Consider the following 19,533-nt stretch of genomic DNA (forward strand, 5'->3'; position numbering starts at 1 on the left):
CGTTAGAGCGTAGAAAATTACTATTTTACGCATCATTTCAGTTGTGTAGGGTATTTATCAGTAGGAATTTATAATATTTTTCGACAATTTTTATATTTTTACATAAAAATAATTTAAAATAAACGTTTTACATTATTCTTAATTGTTTATTTAGGTAATTATATTTATAAATAATTATTTTTTTGATGATGATGATGATGATGTTTTAACGTCATCTTCTATGTCTGATGTAACGTAATTATCTTGGCTTTAGTATTGTTAGTCNTACATCAAAAATAAGCAGTGCTATTACTGTTTATTGAGAAAAAGTAGAATTTTCAATTATTATATAGAAAGGAAACATAGTAAATATAAATAATCCTTTAGCTTAATATATTACAAAAGGATAATTACATGTTAGTAAAGTTAATACTATAATACACAATAACATCATACTTAATTATAACATTTAATTAAAGGATTAAGAATCATATTGATGTAAACGTCTGATAATTACATAATATAATTTGAAAAAAGATTAATTCTGTCGATGTTTATACAAGAAATAATTTGGATATCTCTGTAATTCTTAGTTTTATAAGAAAGAATTTTAACAGTGGGTATATATAGAAATTGCTACGTGATAAAAATTGTAAAATGAACGTTTACGAACGAACGAAGATATTGAATGTGTGGACAAAAAAAGTAAGAAGAAGAAGGAAAAAAATCAATATATGAAAGTAAGAAGTCCATTTGCCTAACTCGAAATTATTACTGAACATATAAATCTGCATTGGAATGATATATTTTCTTCAAGAAGGTCGTTATTTTCTTCCATTATCTTATTCTTTTTTTTTATAAACGGTTTATTTACTGCACTTCATTCATTTCCAGTACACGTTTATGACAACAGTATGGTTTTACACTTTAAAAAATTTACAAAGATCTCTCGAGAACTACCTCATTTATAAAGTTTAGTATAACTGAAATGGGTGTAATTCTCTCTCTCTCTCTCTCTCTTCTTCTTCTTCTTCTTCTTCTTTATTATTATTCTTATCGCAGGGAGCTTTGTTTTAAATATTTTGACTTTTATTTCCAAGCTTTTTTTGTAGATGAAAGCGAAGAAAAATCGATAAAATCCCAAATGCAAAACCGAATCTTCAAAAAAAGTTTGACGTTTTATGGCAATTTTTCATTTCCGCTCAAAAATCTTGCTTATTTCAGGTAATCTGTAAGATTATAGATGACAAGATTTATCAATTCCTTTCTTCTTCTTGCAAAGTAAGGGATATTACAAGCGAGCGATATTACAAGTAACATATTTTACAACCATTCTTTACAGAATGTAAGCATAAGAATGCCTATATTCTATCAATCAGGTACAAGAATGCTGTAAATTTATGGTACAGTACATGGGCATTCTGATATGGTATATTTATCAATTGCAAGCTGGTTAAAAATGGAGAATATGCACTAAATTATTAAATCTATTATTAATTTTCCATTATCATTCAAGTTAGAATCGTGTTTATTTTATTTAAAATAAACTTTTAATGAATTAAATTCTTTTATTCCGTCTTGTTTTATTTTCTATAAATTATTATTATAATAGTAAAGAGTACAGTAGGCTATACTATTATTATGGTAAAGAATAGGCTATATATTGTATAATCTAGTACTATAGTCACACTGTAGTAGTGAAAAGTAAGCTGTATTATTATTCTTTATGCAGAAAAATGCTTAAAAATGGTTTATAATTAGATTTAATTATTAAAAATCCCAAGACACTGTGTAAGCTTGCTTAGTTTTATGTACAGTACTGTACTTGATTTGCCGTACGATAAATTAAACCTATCGCTACATAAAACATTTTTTTAATATATATTTATATATAAATTTAAACGTATAAAGTCTTGAATAATTTCTACGAAAACCATTTAGATCTATGGAACTTTTATGTACTGAATGGTTTTTACATTATGTAGAAGAATTGCATACACCTTATATGTAAAATAATTTTATTGAATTTATATGTTAAAATTTATAATTTTTACTACAATAAATTGCATAAATTACTTTAATACAGAGATGTTTTTGTTTATTGTAAGACAATTAAGTATATTATAAAAGAATGTAACATAATATTAAAATATTTTATAGAATTTATTTTAATAAAATTTTAGTTTATTTATATAAATGTTAACATATAAAATCTCAAATAAATTCAAAGAAAATCTTTTAGATATATGGAATTTTTATTATGTATAAAATGGTTTTTACATCATAATGATGTGAAAGAATCAAACAACCTGTTACTTCACAATTTCTCAATCGGATGACCTCCTCCTCTTTTGGCATTTATCCAATATTTTGTTTCTACAAACAATTTACACCAAACAATTTTGACGATTGTTTTATTCTTTAGCATATCATTCCATAAATTTCATCGTTATGAAACATTACTTAAAAAAAAAGAAAATTAAATTTATCCTGGTAAGTTAGATGAATTTTTGCACTGTAATAACGATTGTTACTATAACATTAACAGATGTTTTTATTCACATTCTATAAAAAATATATTTATGAAAATGTAGCACATGTATCAGCTATTATTATAAAAGAATATATTAGTGACTATATAAAGTAGATATATTATGCCTTATCATTTGTTGTTGTGGAATCTGTATGTATTATACTATTATTATCTGTATATTATTATATAACAACTAATACATTTCTGTATATAACTACTGTATAAATAATTATATAGAGAAATCCGTTACTCGTTATAGAAGCTATAGAATTAGTTATTATAGAACCTGTCTGCTACAACTTCTACAATAACTAATAGCCTACATTCTTTCATTGTAACTAATATCTTTATAACGAAGTAAAACATACCTATAATAATGCTAGAAAATTATTATAGATATTCTATATAGAAAAATGATTATATACAATACATTTATTCTAATTTATTCTTCTATTATAACTAATTCACTAATAGGTTCTATAATAAGCCAGAGCATATCTATAATAATTCTTCTATTCTAACTGTATAGAAGAATTATCATAGGTATATTATTTATTACAGAACAATGGATCTGTTTATTCTTCGATACAATGCATTCTGCAATGTAATCTACAGCGTGTGTTAAGGAAAATAACATATAATGTATTCTTGATGAGTTATTTCTTCTAAAATATTACACAAATATATATATTAAATTTTATGAAATTTTATATATTTATATATTGTTGATTTTTGTATTCGAATTTATAAAAAATATATTTTATAAAATACGAAAAAATTATACTAAAAGTAAGAAATTCTCTTCAAATATTGTCGAAATGTGAAACTATTTAAATCAAAATTCAAATTTTATTACGGATCGATTTACTAGATNGTGTATTTAATAATTAATTTAATTTTGTTATGATAAAATGGAATATTTCGTGCTCGCAATGCGTAATAGTCCATACCAGGAAGGACTATTAGTACTTCCCTCATGAAAGGAATAGAAATGGAAGGAAAGTTAGTGAATGTAGAGGTAGACTATCGTCGATAGAGAAATGACTCAAATTATTGCATAAGATTTTCGGTATTTTGTCGGGATTTAAAAGAATTATTGCAAGAATAAGCATAGATTTATGTAAAGCTGCAATATTACTCAATAACATATTCATAGAAATATAGGTGACATTTTGTATTTTTTTTTAAAATGTATAGTCTAGGATTTTCTTTCTTTTAAGATTTATTAACAGTATAATATATGAGGAATACATTAGTTATCTAAATTATTCCTTTCAAGTAATAAATTACTAGTAACTAAGACTACGAGAATACGAGTCAGTTACAAATGTGAGTTCTATCATCTCAGAAAGCTCAAAAATATACAAATAAAACTAAAAAAGAAAAAAAATTTTAATATTACATTATCATACCACGTTTTTGTTTATATTTTATAGGAAAGATTAAATTTTAAGATCTTTCTATGTCTAGTACTCGAGCCAAATCACAATATTAAACCATCTCTATCTGGACCTGAATATTCTAGTTTAGGGATGGCGAACCTATAGCACGCGTGCCCAAAGTGGCACGTCGGAAAAAATTATCTGGCACGCAACATATCATACGATTTTTTTATTTTTTAAAATTTATCCTAACTAAATATAAAATCGTAATAAAAAATTGAAATTATCATCTTTTTCTCGACCAAGCTGATCGAGAATATTCTGTGAACTTTACATTTATTATATTTAAAGATTATTTGTTTGATTTCTTTAAAAAAATCGTTATTTGAAGTTTAAAACTTCTGAGCACATAAACATTTTTAAAGATAACGTGCAATTATTTATTGTGACATTGTAACAATGCCGGGCTGCAATTTTTAATCATATTTTTTTATTTATTTAATTTAAAATATATGCTCTCCACCTCAAATTAACACTGTAATGTCTTGCCCCTGTACATCATACTTTTCCTGTTAGCAAAAGAGTCGTGCCGGTCATCTTTCTAACACCTTTCGGGGGAAAATTTTTGAATCGAAATAAAATGACTTTCGATTTGTATCGGAAGTTCTTATATAGTTAATCTGGCCTCCTGCCCCTAAGGTTTCCATATCTGGTCTCATCTTTTATCTATCCGACTTCGTTTGAGATTAAGGAAAGACAGACGGACAAACGACAGTGGGAATTTATAAGTCTACAATTTTATTAAATTGCAGCACAGTTATGCTATAAGGCATACGAACTGAAAAATGTTGGCCGTCACATGAAAGGTTGAATTAATAAAATTACTAATAACTTTTATATTATCATGCATATTTTATATTTATTGTTTTGTACATGTTTAAGTGAGTATGAAAGTATTATAAAGTTAACAGAATGTAATGTTGTATTTTTAAAAAAGGAAATAACTTCAGTATAAAGAAAATTTCATATAGAGATGAAAAATGGTTTACTTGTCACAAATAATGAAAAACTTCTAATTAATAAGTAAATTATGATAATAATACTGTAAAGAATTGTGAATATTAAAAAAAATCATTTATAACTATGGGTTTCGTTGATATTACGCTATATTTTGAATTTTTTAACTTATACCACGTATGTATATTTATCGATTTAAAAATCTAAAAATTGTTAGAAATATTTTATTTATTTTTTATTTTTATAGCTATAAAATATTATGGAATAAATTTTCAATTCATGAAAAACATGTTTTATCTATAGTTAATAATACAGTATGGTCCAAAAATCAGTTAACCAGTTAATCTTCGATGTATCTCACGAACAATTTGTGAACACGAACCAAAACTGAGTGAGCAATATATATATTTTTACAAAGTTAGTAATAAAAGTAAATTTAAATAAGACATCAATTTAGTCTTTACGGTGGTTAACTGACTTTTGAGCTACCCTGTATGCCAAATATGATAATTTTATTCATTATTAAATCATTAAGAAGCTATTATTATCTTCGAATCATTACGGTATCATTAGGTAGAATATCTGGCGAATTTTGGATATTTCTTATTTATAATCCTGACACGTGCTCATGAAATATAGGCTTTTCTAACGAATTGTAGAGAGAATTTTACGAAGAATCTAAATAGAAGTAAGAGAAAATAATTTATGGAGAGGTCTAAATTATATTTTTCAGAAATTTCTGATCAGTAAACCGACATTTTTCTAAACCATTCTAATGTAAAATATCCAAATTTTAACGTGAAATATACTAGAATTCTTTAAATAAGGTTTTCCTTTCTTTATTAAAGCTGTTACTAGCTTTCCTAGTTGATAATTTCCTTCTAGGTGCATCAGAAAATTATATCACAATCGAGGAAGATTCATAAATTAGTTACTGAAAGTGTATATAATGATCCAGGAATAGATGGAAATTAGTTACTGAAATGATACAATAATCTAGGAATAGTAGGAAATTAGTTATCAATATTATACAGTGATCCAGGAATAGTCGGAAATTACCTACAGGAATTTATAATAATTCAGGAATAGTGGAAAATTAACTGCATAAATTGAATGGTGATCTAAGAATAGTGGAAAATTAGATACAGCTATATTAATTCATGAATAAATGGAAATTACAGATACTTTATAATATCTAAGAATATTCAAAATTAATTAGAGATTGTTAAGAATAATCAGGATTAGTTGATCGTTTCTCAACCGGTAAATCACGTTCTACTGGTTGAAAAACTGGAAATAACCACGAAAAAAGTAAGCGTATCTTTGATATTTAATTAATAAAGAATATGTTTTTAAAAATGTTTAGTACCATTTCATATACAATATTTATAAAGATATGAATTGGCTGATTAAAAATTAATTAAATATACGAAAGTATAACTTTATCTATTTCGAGTATGAAAGATTTATGATACTTCTTATCGAAAAAATGAAAATAAAAAGTTTATATATTTATTTTTTGAAGATAAAATAACCAAAAAGGATGAAAAATAACAACGTTATATCTAATCCTAAGTTTAATGTAAATTAAGTATTAAGAATAAATAAATTTCTCATGATATTAGGAAAATTTATAGAAAACAAATTACAAAAAATTGCAATATTTTAAGTAAATTTTACTTTTAGAAATTCAAATCCACATTTCCAACTGGTAGATCGCGATCACGTTAATAATTTAACTGCATTTTTAAATATATCACAGTTTTTCGATAAGTCAGAAGGTTGAAAAGTGCTGAAACAGAATTGACATTATTGTCTCTAAAAATCTCATATTTTTCTAATTAAAAATATATATTTTTTAATAATTATTTTAGACAAAAATATAACTAAAACTCTTTAAAATAAATGACAAGAAATCTAAATAAATATTTATTTATTAAAACATTTTATTGAATAAATGAAAATCATAATACCCAACTGATAGATCGCGATCATCATATTTAATAGTTTACTTCCTTTCTAAGTATATCACAATCCGTCAATGCATTAGAAGATTGAGAAATTTTGCAGTAAACAATTATCGATTGATATTATTACGTCAGAAAATGTGTTACATTTTAATTAAAAATAAAATGTAATTAATTTCAATTTTTTTTACACATTTGCATATTTTAAATTAGAAAAGATAAAAATAAATCTGAATTATCTTATCGATTTTACGTATTTAAATTCTTGGAGCGTGTAAGAACGATTCTGTAACTAAATTAGTATCAAAGAAAATGAAAGTTCATATCATGTAATTAGTTCTTTGCGCTGTTTTTTCTAACATTTAAGAGTTCAAGATGATTAATTTATGAAAATTTGAATTATTGTTAACTTAATTAACGATTGAAATTTAGATATCAGTTTTTCACAATGTTAGATCGCGATCCTCTAGTTGAGAAATTTATTTCCAAACGGAAAGGTGCGAAGTATAACTTCTGTTGATAAATATTTTCAGTTCTTAGTATTTCTTTGGTAATAATTTCAAAGAATATTTCATATTTATAAAAATATAACCTGATTAATATAGTTTATTTAATTTTATGAATTTTTAAATTAATTTAGGAAAATTCAGAAATTCTGATTAAGGTTATAATTTTCATTCTATAATGAAAATTATAGAATGAAAATTATTTGTTAATTTTCATTCTATAATGAAAATTATAACAATTTTAATCTTAATCCAAATTAGACTCAGTTGAAAAAATGAAAGTCTCACCAATAATCGAGTGCATAAAACCATTGAATATTGCTAGTTGGTCTGGGTTCGCGCCTCATCGACAGCCTGGTAATATGGAGTTTCCCGGGTTTTCTTCATGTATCTACCACCTAAATATGGACTGGTTTACATATAAACGCCTAAATATGGGCCAGTTTCCATAGAAAGTCTCCGGGAGGTTTCTCCCCCTTGGCAGATCAGCCTTATGTTGCATTGTCGTATTCCATCAAACCAAACAAAATCAACCCGAAAGAAAGGAAATTTTGAGAAAAAATTTTTTAAGTTCTTCTTTAAATTAAAACTTGATATATATACATTTATTTTGTATATTACACATTTAAAATCCATAAAACAGTAAATGAATTGTTATAATAATTTTATTTAAATATTAATATCAGGGAGAAATATTTGAATTCCCCATTGAAATCTTCCATTTTTCAATCGAGTTCAATTGAGGTATATGAATAAAAATTTATATTTTTATTCATATACCTCAATTGAGTATATTTTTTGTTCACATTTCGAATAAATTATTTGTTTCGTATCTGTAACTCGTTTTTTCCTTCTTACAATTTTTTTTTCCAGAATTCTCAACTTCATCTTATTTCTTTTTTTATTTTTATTTTTAGTTTTATTTGGTTCGGATTGTTGTTTATTTCCTTTTTTTACAAGATACATTTATATTTTTTTCTTTTTCTTTACTCAACTTCTCACTCCTAACAGGAATTTTCCTTTAAATTTTTTTTACGTGAACAGTTTCCATTTATTTTCTTTTGTTAAAGCTATATTTTATATTTTTAAATCTATAAAATAGTAGTATATTATGTTAAATATCTAATGAGTAAAAGTAAGGTAAAATTCTGTAAATTGTCATACCATGAAATCATGAAAGACTGCATTCTTTACTGATTTTAATTTATAAATCATTCCATACTTAAAAATGGTTATTCTATATGATTTTATATAACTTTTAAGATTATTCTGTAAAATAAAATGTATAAAACAGAAAATAATGTAAATTCTTTATAAAAATTCAAGAGGAGTCATTTTTATTTTTATCTCAACAAAATTGTATCTTTCTTTGTAATATATTTAAAAACTTGCAAATTAAAATTAAAAAAAAAATTATATATATTTATACATAAATTGGTTTTCTTGTCAAGTTTTCTAACACTTTTTTTAGATAAATTTGTACATTATCTTCAACATTCTTATAAGAAATCGTGTTTAGAAGCTAAATATCTTTTCCTTCCCATAAATATAACGCCTTTGCTTCTATTCTTACTTCTCCATTTCGTTCAATGGTGCAGACAAGATTTAGACATTTTCGATGAGGTTCTTTTCAGTTCAGCTATATCGAATTGAACAGGGTTTTTTATCGTGGTATACACGTACTTTTATATTTTTCTAGTTTCCTATTGCAGTTTTATATTATTTATAAGCACATATTAAAAATATTTCGTAATTTATGATTAAGTTTTATATGGAGAAAATAAAATAATTTATCAATTAATTTTAAAATAATGTTAAATATTCAAAAATCTAAAGCGAAATCATTAATATTAAAGTTTGAGTGTTCAATATAAATTTATATTTATAATTAAATAAAATATAATATTAATGAGTGTTTTAGAATATATTTTAATATATATGATGAAATAACGAAATTAAAGAGTAATTAATTTTGAAAAATGGTAACATAACTGCTTATTATATCTTAATTTTCGAATCTTAGCTGCTAATTTATTATTCTTCTTCTCCTCCTTTTCCTCATCCCTCTTCTCCTTCCTTCAGCTTATCTCATAAATGGAGGTTGCTATTTTATTAAAAAACAGCAACCTCCTTCATTTTGTCCTATCGCTCACCTATTCCTTTAACTTTTATTTTTCTGCATTAGCTTCCTCCATTTAATCATTCCTTTATTTTCTGCAAACTTCCATTTTCATGTTACCCCCTACTGACATAAATATTAACTGCTAATTAATATATGTTATTTATTAACATCACATTCTTAGATTTCAGAAATTTAATTATAATAAAGTTAGCATTAAAAATTATAAATTAAAATGTGAGATTTTTTAATTATTTAGTGATACGTCTTGTAAAAGTATTATAATNTTATATTTATAAATAATTATTTTTTTGATGATGATGATGATGATGTTTTAACGTCATCTTCTATGTCTGATGTAACGTAATTATCTTGGCTTTAGTATTGTTAGTCTTTTCAGCGAATGGTCACGTTTACTGTACCTTATACAGAATTAATTATGAGTTAAGTTAATGATGGATGAAAATCTAAAGATAGATTATAATTTTTCATCGTTATTAACTATTAATCTTCATCGTAATGATCTTTATTAATAATTTTAGAGCAATATTTAGAACAGGTTTAAATGAAACTAAAAATAAGTTTTCTCTAATGATAATTAATGTAATTTTGTTTACATCATTTATTGTACTATAAAAATCTTATAAAATATACTGTAATTAATAGTAAATCTGTTTGTTTATCCTTAAATTTTTTACTTAATTATCACTTTTAACGATGTTTAGTTATTAATATACGACATATTAAATAAACAAAATTAATATTTTAGGTTATTTTTTTAATGTAATTTAGTGTTAGTATCGACAATATAATTACTATATAACTAATGTAGAGTAAACCAGAAAATTTTCCTTTCTGGTTTTCTTCTTGCTTGGTTATTATATTGCCAATCAAATTTTGTATTATAACAGAAAAACTTCACCAGAAAATGCTGCAAAGAATATTGTATTTCTGTGAATAGTGCCATTGTCACATAATAACGACACAGTATATTCTATTATTAAATATAATAATGAAAAGTACCGTGTATATTATTACATACGCGCAACTTTTCTTTGTTGTATTATACTATTATATAGCAATAAAATATTGGCTATAATCATAAATTATTATTATAATAGTAAAGAGTACAGTAGGCTATACTATTATTATGGTAAAGAATAGGCTATATATTGTATAATCTAGTACTATAGTCACACTGTAGTAGTGAAAAGTAAGCTGTATTATTATTCTTTATGCAGAAAAATGCTTAAAAATGGTTTATAATTAGATNAAAGAAAAATAAATAAGAAAAATTTTTCAAAAAGTATTTTAAATCGAGCAACTTAAAAAACAGTTTCAACAGCATCACTCAAGTCATGTTTCAATCATGTTACTGAGTAGAGAATATGATATGCCATACATTATTTATAGAGAAGGGCATTTTGTTGTGGCTGAAGAGTTCAGTTAAAAAGATATTTCCTTAATCTAGCAGCTATTTTTCTGTATCTAGCAAATGATATATTGCCAAGATCTTTCTAGCTGATTATAAATAGTCACAAAAAAGTAGTTGTTTGAACATCTTTAATTGAGTTGTACTGTACGATCTTGGTAAAAAAAAACTTTTTCGACAAAATTAAAGTAACATTCAAAATTTTATGAAGTTTCTTATAGGAAATACCACTAAAGAATTTTAACAGTTTATTTAATTTTATGAATTTTTAAATTAATTTAGGAAAATTCAGAAATTCTGATTAAGGTTATAATTTTCATTCTATAATGAAAATTATAACAATTTTAATCTTAATCCAAATTAGACTCAGTTGAAAAAATGAAAGTCTCACCAATAATCGAGTAAAAGTAGATTATTATACAGAAAGGGAACGTAAGTTGCATCATTACATTAGTAAAAATTAGATTATATAATATTATGTAGTAATGAAAAGTTTTTTAGTTAGAAAAAATAGGATTATTCTTATTAAAAAGTAATCAAACTTCAGTAAATATAAATAATCTTATAACTTAATCTGATCAAAAAAAGGATTACATCAAAAATAAGCAGTGCTATTACTGTTTATTGAGAAAAAGTAGAATTTTCAATTATTATATAGAAAGGAAACATAGTAAATATAAATAATCCTTTAGCTTAATATATTACAAAAGGATAATTACATGTTAGTAAAGTTAATACTATAATACACAATAACATCATACTTAATTATAACATTTAATTAAAGGATTAAGAATCATATTGATGTAAACGTCTGATAATTACATAATATAATTTGAAAAAAGATTAATTCTGTCGATGTTTATACAAGAAATAATTTGGATATCTCTGTAATTCTTAGTTTTATAAGAAAGAATTTTAACAGTGGGTATATATAGAAATTGCTACGTGATAAAAATTGTAAAATGAACGTTTACGAACGAACGAAGATATTGAATGTGTGGACAAAAAAAGTAAGAAGAAGAAGGAAAAAAATCAATATATGAAAGTAAGAAGTCCATTTGCCTAACTCGAAATTATTACTGAACATATAAATCTGCATTGGAATGATATATTTTCTTCAAGAAGGTCGTTATTTTCTTCCATTATCTTATTCTTTTTTTTTATAAACGGTTTATTTACTGCACTTCATTCATTTCCAGTACACGTTTATGACAACAGTATGGTTTTACACTTTAAAAAATTTACAAAGATCTCTCGAGAACTACCTCATTTATAAAGTTTAGTATAACTGAAATGGGTGTAATTCTCTCTCTCTCTCTCTCTTCTTCTTCTTCTTCTTCTTTATTATTATTCTTATCGCAGGGAGCTTTGTTTTAAATATTTTGACTTTTATTTCCAAGCTTTTTTTGTAGATGAAAGCGAAGAAAAATCGATAAAATCCCAAATGCAAAACCGAATCTTCAAAAAAAGTTTGACATTTTATGGCAATTTTTCATTTCCGCTCAAAAATCTTGCTTATTTCAGGTAATCTGTAAGATTATAGATGACAAGATTTATCAATTCCTTTCTTCTTCTTGCAAAGTAAGGGATATTACAAGCGAGCGATATTACAAGTAACATATTTTACAACCATTCTTTACAGAATGTAAGCATAAGAATGCCTATATTCTATCAATCAGGTACAAGAATGCTGTAAATTTATGGTACAGTACATGGGCATTCTGATATGGTATATTTATCAATTGCAAGCTGGTTAAAAATGGAGAATATGCACTAAATTATTAAATCTATTATTAATTTTCCATTATCATTCAAGTTAGAATCGTGTTTATTTTATTTAAAATAAACTTTTAATGAATTAAATTCTTTTATTCCGTCTTGTTTTATTTTCTATAAATTATTATTATTAACAATAAAATTTTTATATTTAAAATAATTTATATCGTATATATAATATATATATATATCTTAAAGAAGTTTATGTTATGTTTTATAGAGTATAATTATAATGCTAAAGTCATTAAACATGTAATATATAATCTTTAATTATCTTATAATTTAAATGAATTATATGCCAAGTTTCTTAAGCAATAATTTTAATTAATTTTAATTTATTACAATTACCAATTAATGTAGTTGAAACTATGCCATTGGAAATGTATGACTTTCGTGATTTTAAAGGATTGTTTTCCTCGAATTTATTGCGCTATTTATCTGTTTAATCTTATAATACCCGAAGATTTTGTTAGAAAACAATAGAATTTTTTAATTAATTTTATGTAAATAACCATTAAATTAAACATTTTTAAAGTTTTAAGTTATTTTAGAGTATCAGAATTTTTTTGTCTTTAGTTTTTCTTTCCTATTGGGTTGCTATTCTTATTATACGTCTCAATTCCTTTGTTTCGCTTCTTTTCTCTCCGATCAATCTCTTTTCCTTCAGATCAACCTTTATACGATTTTCCCATCTTCTCCACTTTTTTTCTTACGTTTTCCTCTTCTTCAGTCAACCCCTTTTCCTTTAGATCATCTTCCATATTCTCCTGGTCTACTCCTTTTCTTTATTTACTCAACTTCTCTCTTCCTTCTTTCTGTTCCTTTTTGTATTATTTCCTATTGCAACCCCTTTCCCTGTTCTTTCTTCCTTCGATTTTTACTTCTATCATCCTGCTATCCACATAATTATTATACGTTTTCGTATTATGGCAATATCATTGCAACTTCATCTCCTGAATCTACTGTAGCGTGTTCAAAACTAAATGTGATTAACTTTCATACACACTTAGCAAATTAATTATGCTTTTATCTATTAAATTATCATTTCAACTCGATTATCTTTCTTAAATGATGGTAAAATTAGCTATAAACTGATTAATCTTCATTATCTTTAAGAATTATTATCGTTGTTTTTTTTTTGCTGAATTAATGCGATTATCTAAGTAATATATATTATTTTCAATTATTTTATTTTATTTATTTACTCAATGTACCGGAAAATTGACAGTCAACTTTAAAAACTTTTATTTTTATATTTTTTTTTATCATATAAAAATTGAAACGAGTATTCATTTTATCTTGGAGAAGAAGATATCGTTCCTTGAAAATATCCTAGAAAATAGTTTTGATATATTTATGAAGTCTTATATCAGTCTCTCACAGTATCCTTCTTTCTATTTTCTTGAAATTTTATATGATTTTTTTCTCAATTTTGGAAATAACTTTAAAAAAAGGGCATTAAATGTGATATATGGTTTCGTTCCTCAAGTGGTGGATCGCGAACCAAATTTGTTTGCAATACAATTATACTAAAAATAAAGGTTGGAAAACGTCGTTATAAACTATTATTAGCTGAAATAAAATGAAAATAATCTAAATAATTAGCATTATAACGATATAAACGTGTTAAAATATGTTTATTAAGTTATATATTGATAACTTAAAAAAATATAAAACTTAATAAAAACTTATCAATATATAACATAACTTAATCTGATCAAAAAAAGGATTACATCAAAAATAAGCAGTGCTATTACTGTTTATTGAGAAAAAGTAGAATTTTCAATTATTATATAGAAAGGAAACATAGTAAATATAAATAATCCTTTAGCTTAATATATTACAAAAGGATAATTACATGTTAGTAAAGTTAATACTATAATACACAATAACATCATACTTAATTATAACATTTAATTAAAGGATTAAGAATCATATTGATGTAAACGTCTGATAATTACATAATATAATTTGAAAAAAGATTAATTCTGTCGATGTTTATACAAGAAATAATTTGGATATCTCTGTAATTCTTAGTTTTATAAGAAAGAATTTTAACAGTGGGTATATATAGAAATTGCTACGTGATAAAAATTGTAAAATGAACGTTTACGAACGAACGAAGATATTGAATGTGTGGACAAAAAAAGTAAGAAGAAGAAGGAAAAAAATCAATATATGAAAGTAAGAAGTCCATTTGCCTAACTCGAAATTATTACTGAACATATAAATCTGCATTGGAATGATATATTTTCTTCAAGAAGGTCGTTATTTTCTTCCATTATCTTATTCTTTTTTTTTATAAACGGTTTATTTACTGCACTTCATTCATTTCCAGTACACGTTTATGACAACAGTATGGTTTTACACTTTAAAAAATTTACAAAGATCTCTCGAGAACTACCTCATTTATAAAGTTTAGTATAACTGAAATGGGTGTAATTCTCTCTCTCTCTCTCTCTTCTTCTTCTTCTTCTTCTTTATTATTATTCTTATCGCAGGGAGCTTTGTTTTAAATATTTTGACTTTTATTTCCAAGCTTTTTTTGTAGATGAAAGCGAAGAAAAATCGATAAAATCCCAAATGCAAAACCGAATCTTCAAAAAAAGTTTGACATTTTATGGCAATTTTTCATTTCCGCTCAAAAATCTTGCTTATTTCAGGTAATCTGTAAGATTATAGATGACAAGATTTATCAATTCCTTTCTTCTTCTTGCAAAGTAAGGGATATTACAAGCGAGCGATATTACAAGTAACATATTTTACAACCATTCTTTACAGAATGTAAGCATAAGAATGCCTATATTCTATCAATCAGGTACAAGAATGCTGTAAATTTATGGTACAGTACATGGGCATTCTGATATGGTATATTTATCAATTGCAAGCTGGTTAAAAATGGAGAATATGCACTAAATTATTAAATCTATTATTAATTTTCCATTATCATTCAAGTTAGAATCGTGTTTATTTTATTTAAAATAAACTTTTAATGAATTAAATTCTTTTATTCCGTCTTGTTTTATTTTCTATAAATTATTATTATTAACAATAAAATTTTTATATTTAAAATAATTTATATCGTATATATAANTTGAATGGTGATCTAAGAATAGTGGAAAATTAGATACAGCTATATTAATTCATGAATAAATGGAAATTACAGATACTTTATAATATCTAAGAATATTCAAAATTAATTAGAGATTGTTAAGAATAATCAGGATTAGTTGATCGTTTCTCAACCGGTAAATCACGTTCTACTGGTTGAAAAACTGGAAATAACCACGAAAAAAGTAAGCGTATCTTTGATATTTAATTAATAAAGAATATGTTTTTAAAAATTTTTAGTATCATTTCATATACAATATTTATAAAGATATGAATTGGCTGATTAAAAATTAATTAAATATATGAAAGTATAACTTTATCTATTTCGAGTATGAAAGATTTATGATACTTCTTATCGAAAAAATGAAAATAAAAAGTTTATATATTTATTTTTTGAAGATAAAATAACCAAAAAGGATGAAAAATAACAACGTTATATCTAATCCTAAGTTTAATGTAAATTAAGTATTAAGAATAAATAAATTTCTCATGATATTAGGAAAATTTATAGAAAACAAATTACAAAAAATTGCAATATTTTAAGTAAATTTTACTTTTAGAAATTCAAATCCACATTTCCAACTGGTAGATCGCGATCACGTTAATAATTTAACTGCATTTTTAAATATATCACAGTTTTTCGATAAGTCAGAAGGTTGAAAAGTGCTGAAATAGAATTGACATTATTGTCTCTAAAAATCTCATATTTTTCTAATTAAAAATATATATTTTTTAATAATTATTTTAGACAAAAATATAACTGATAATTTTATTCATTATTAAATCATTAAGAAGCTATTATTATCTTCGAATCATTACGGTATCATTAGGTAGAATATCTGGCGAATTTTGGATATTTCTTATTTATAATCCTGACACGTGCTCATGAAATATAGGCTTTTCTAACGAATTGTAGAGAGAATTTTACGAAGAATCTAAATAGAAGTAAGAGAAAATAATTTATGGAGAGGTCTAAATTATATTTTTCAGAAATTTCTGATCAGTAAACCGACATTTTTCTAAACCATTCTAATGTAAAATATCCAAATTTTAACGTGAAATATACTAGAATTCTTTAAATAAGGTTTTCCTTTCTTTATTAAAGCTGTTACTAGCTTTCCTAGTTGATAATTTCCTTCTAGGTGCATCAGAAAATTATATCACAATCGAGGAAGATTCATAAATTAGTTACTGAAAGTGTATATAATGATCCAGGAATAGATGGAAATTAGTTACTGAAATGATACAATAATCTAGGAATAGTAGGAAATTAGTTATCAATATTATACAGTGATCCAGGAATAGTCGGAAATTACCTACAGGAATTTATAATAATTCAGGAATAGTGGAAAATTAACTGCATAAATTGAATGGTGATCTAAGAATAGTGGAAAATTAGATACAGCTATATTAATTCATGAATAAATGGAAATTACAGATACTTTATAATATCTAAGAATATTCAAAATTAATTAGAGATTGTTAAGAATAATCAGGATTAGTTGATCGTTTCTCAACCGGTAAATCACGTTCTACTGGTTGAAAAACTGGAAATAACCACGAAAAAAGTAAGCGTATCTTTGATATTTAATTAATAAAGAATATGTTTTTAAAAATGTTTAGTACCATTTCATATACAATATTTATAAAGATATGAATTGGCTGATTAAAAATTAATTAAATATACGAAAGTATAACTTTATCTATTTCGAGTATGAAAGATTTATGATACTTCTTATCGAAAAAATGAAAATAAAAAGTTTATATATTTATTTTTTGAAGATAAAATAACCAAAAAGGATGAAAAATAACAACGTTATATCTAATCCTAAGTTTAATGTAAATTAAGTATTAAGAATAAATAAATTTCTCATGATATTAGGAAAATTTATAGAAAACAAATTACAAAAAATTGCAATATTTTAAGTAAATTTTACTTTTAGAAATTCAAATCCACATTTCCAACTGGTAGATCGCGATCACGTTAATAATTTAACTGCATTTTTAAATATATCACAGTTTTTCGATAAGTCAGAAGGTTGAAAAGTGCTGAAACAGAATTGACATTATTGTCTCTAAAAATCTCATATTTTTCTAATTAAAAATATATATTTTTTAATAATTATTTTAGACAAAAATATAACTAAAACTCTTTAAAATAAATGACAAGAAATCTAAATAAATATTTATTTATTAAAACATTTTATTGAATAAATGAAAATCATAATACCCAACTGATAGATCGCGATCATCATATTTAATAGTTTACTTCCTTTCTAAGTATATCACAATCCGTCAATGCATTAGAAGATTGAGAAATTTTGCAGTAAACAATTATCGATTGATATTATTACGTCAGAAAATGTGTTACATTTTAATTAAAAATAAAATGTAATTAATTTCAATTTTTTTTACAGATTTGCATATTTTAAATTAGAAAAGATAAAAATAAATCTGAATTATCTTATCGATTTTACGTATTTAAATTCTTGGAGCGTGTAAGAACGATTCTGTAACTAAATTAGTATCAAAGAAAATGAAAGTTCATATCATGTAATTAGCTCTTTGCGCTGTTTTTTCTAACATTTAAGAGTTCAAGATGATTAATTTATGAAAATTTGAATTATTGTTAACTTAATTAACGATTGAAATTTAGATATCAGTTTTTCACAATGTTAGATCGCGATCCTCTAGTTGAGAAATTTATTTCCAAACGGAAAGGTGCGAAGTATAACTTCTGTTGATAAATATTTTCAGTTCTTAGTATTTCTTTGGTAATAATTTCAAAGAATATTTCATATTTATAAAAATATAACCTGATTAATATAGTTTATTTAATTTTATGAATTTTTAAATTAATTTAGGAAAATTCAGAAATTCTGATTAAGGTTATAATTTTCATTCTATAATGAAAATTATAGAATGAAAATTATTTGTTAATTTTCATTCTATAATGAAAATTATAACAATTTTAATCTTAATCCAAATTAGACTCAGTTGAAAAAATGAAAGTCTCACCAATAATCGAGTGCATAAAACCATTGAATATTGCTAGTTGGTCTGGGTTCGCGCCTCATCGACAGCCTGGTAATATGGAGTTTCCCGGGTTTTCTTCATGTATCTACCACCTAAATATGGACTGGTTTACATATAAACGCCTAAATATGGGCCAGTTTCCATAGAAAGTCTCCGGGAGGTTTCTCCCCCTTGGCAGATCAGCCTTATGTTGCATTGTCGTATTCCATCAAACCAAACAAAATCAACCCGAAAGAAAGGAAATTTTGAGAAAAAATTTTTTAAGTTCTTCTTTAAATTAAAACTTGATATATATACATTTATTTTGTATATTACACATTTAAAATCCATAAAACAGTAAATGAATTGTTATAATAATTTTATTTAAATATTAATATCAGGGAGAAATATTTGAATTCCCCATTGAAATCTTCCATTTTTCAATCGAGTTCAATTGAGGTATATGAATAAAAATTTATATTTTTATTCATATACCTCAATTGAGTATATTTTTTGTTCACATTTCGAATAAATTATTTGTTTCGTATCTGTAACTCGTTTTTTCCTTCTTACAATTTTTTTTTCCAGAATTCTCAACTTCATCTTATTTCTTTTTTTATTTTTATTTTTAGTTTTATTTGGTTCGGATTGTTGTTTATTTCCTTTTTTTACAAGATACATTTATATTTTTTTCTT

General features: G+C 24.3%; 2 long non-coding RNA genes across 6 annotated transcripts; both read right to left on the reverse strand.

Moving 5' to 3' along the window:
- Positions 1-5,406: 5,406 nt before the first annotated feature.
- On the reverse strand, positions 5,407-7,001 carry LOC111621305. Of its 3 annotated transcripts, none has more exons than XR_002756046.1 (4): positions 6,885-7,001; positions 6,592-6,703; positions 5,975-6,032; positions 5,407-5,907 (listed from the first exon to the last, which is right to left on the reverse strand). It is a non-coding gene; the product is annotated as an uncharacterized LOC111621305 (long non-coding RNA). The 3 variants fall into 3 exon arrangements; XR_002756047.1 differs by having other exon boundaries at positions 5,407-5,589; positions 5,668-6,032; XR_002756045.1 differs by having other exon boundaries at positions 5,407-6,032.
- A 9,637-nt stretch (positions 7,002-16,638) lies between these two features.
- On the reverse strand, positions 16,639-18,169 carry LOC111621293. 3 transcript variants are annotated; one of them, XR_002756037.1, is made up of 4 exons: positions 18,053-18,169; positions 17,760-17,871; positions 17,143-17,200; positions 16,639-17,075 (listed from the first exon to the last, which is right to left on the reverse strand). It is a non-coding gene; the product is annotated as an uncharacterized LOC111621293 (long non-coding RNA). The 3 variants fall into 3 exon arrangements; XR_002756038.1 differs by having other exon boundaries at positions 16,655-16,757; positions 16,836-17,200; XR_002756036.1 differs by having other exon boundaries at positions 16,639-17,200.
- Between the last annotated feature and the right edge of the window lie 1,364 nt (positions 18,170-19,533).

The sequence above is a fragment of the Centruroides sculpturatus genome, unplaced genomic scaffold, assembly GCF_000671375.1.
Source record: "Centruroides sculpturatus isolate CEXI.00-Female unplaced genomic scaffold, Cexi_2.0 scaffold86, whole genome shotgun sequence".
Lineage (NCBI taxonomy): Eukaryota > Metazoa > Arthropoda > Arachnida > Scorpiones > Buthidae > Centruroides > Centruroides sculpturatus.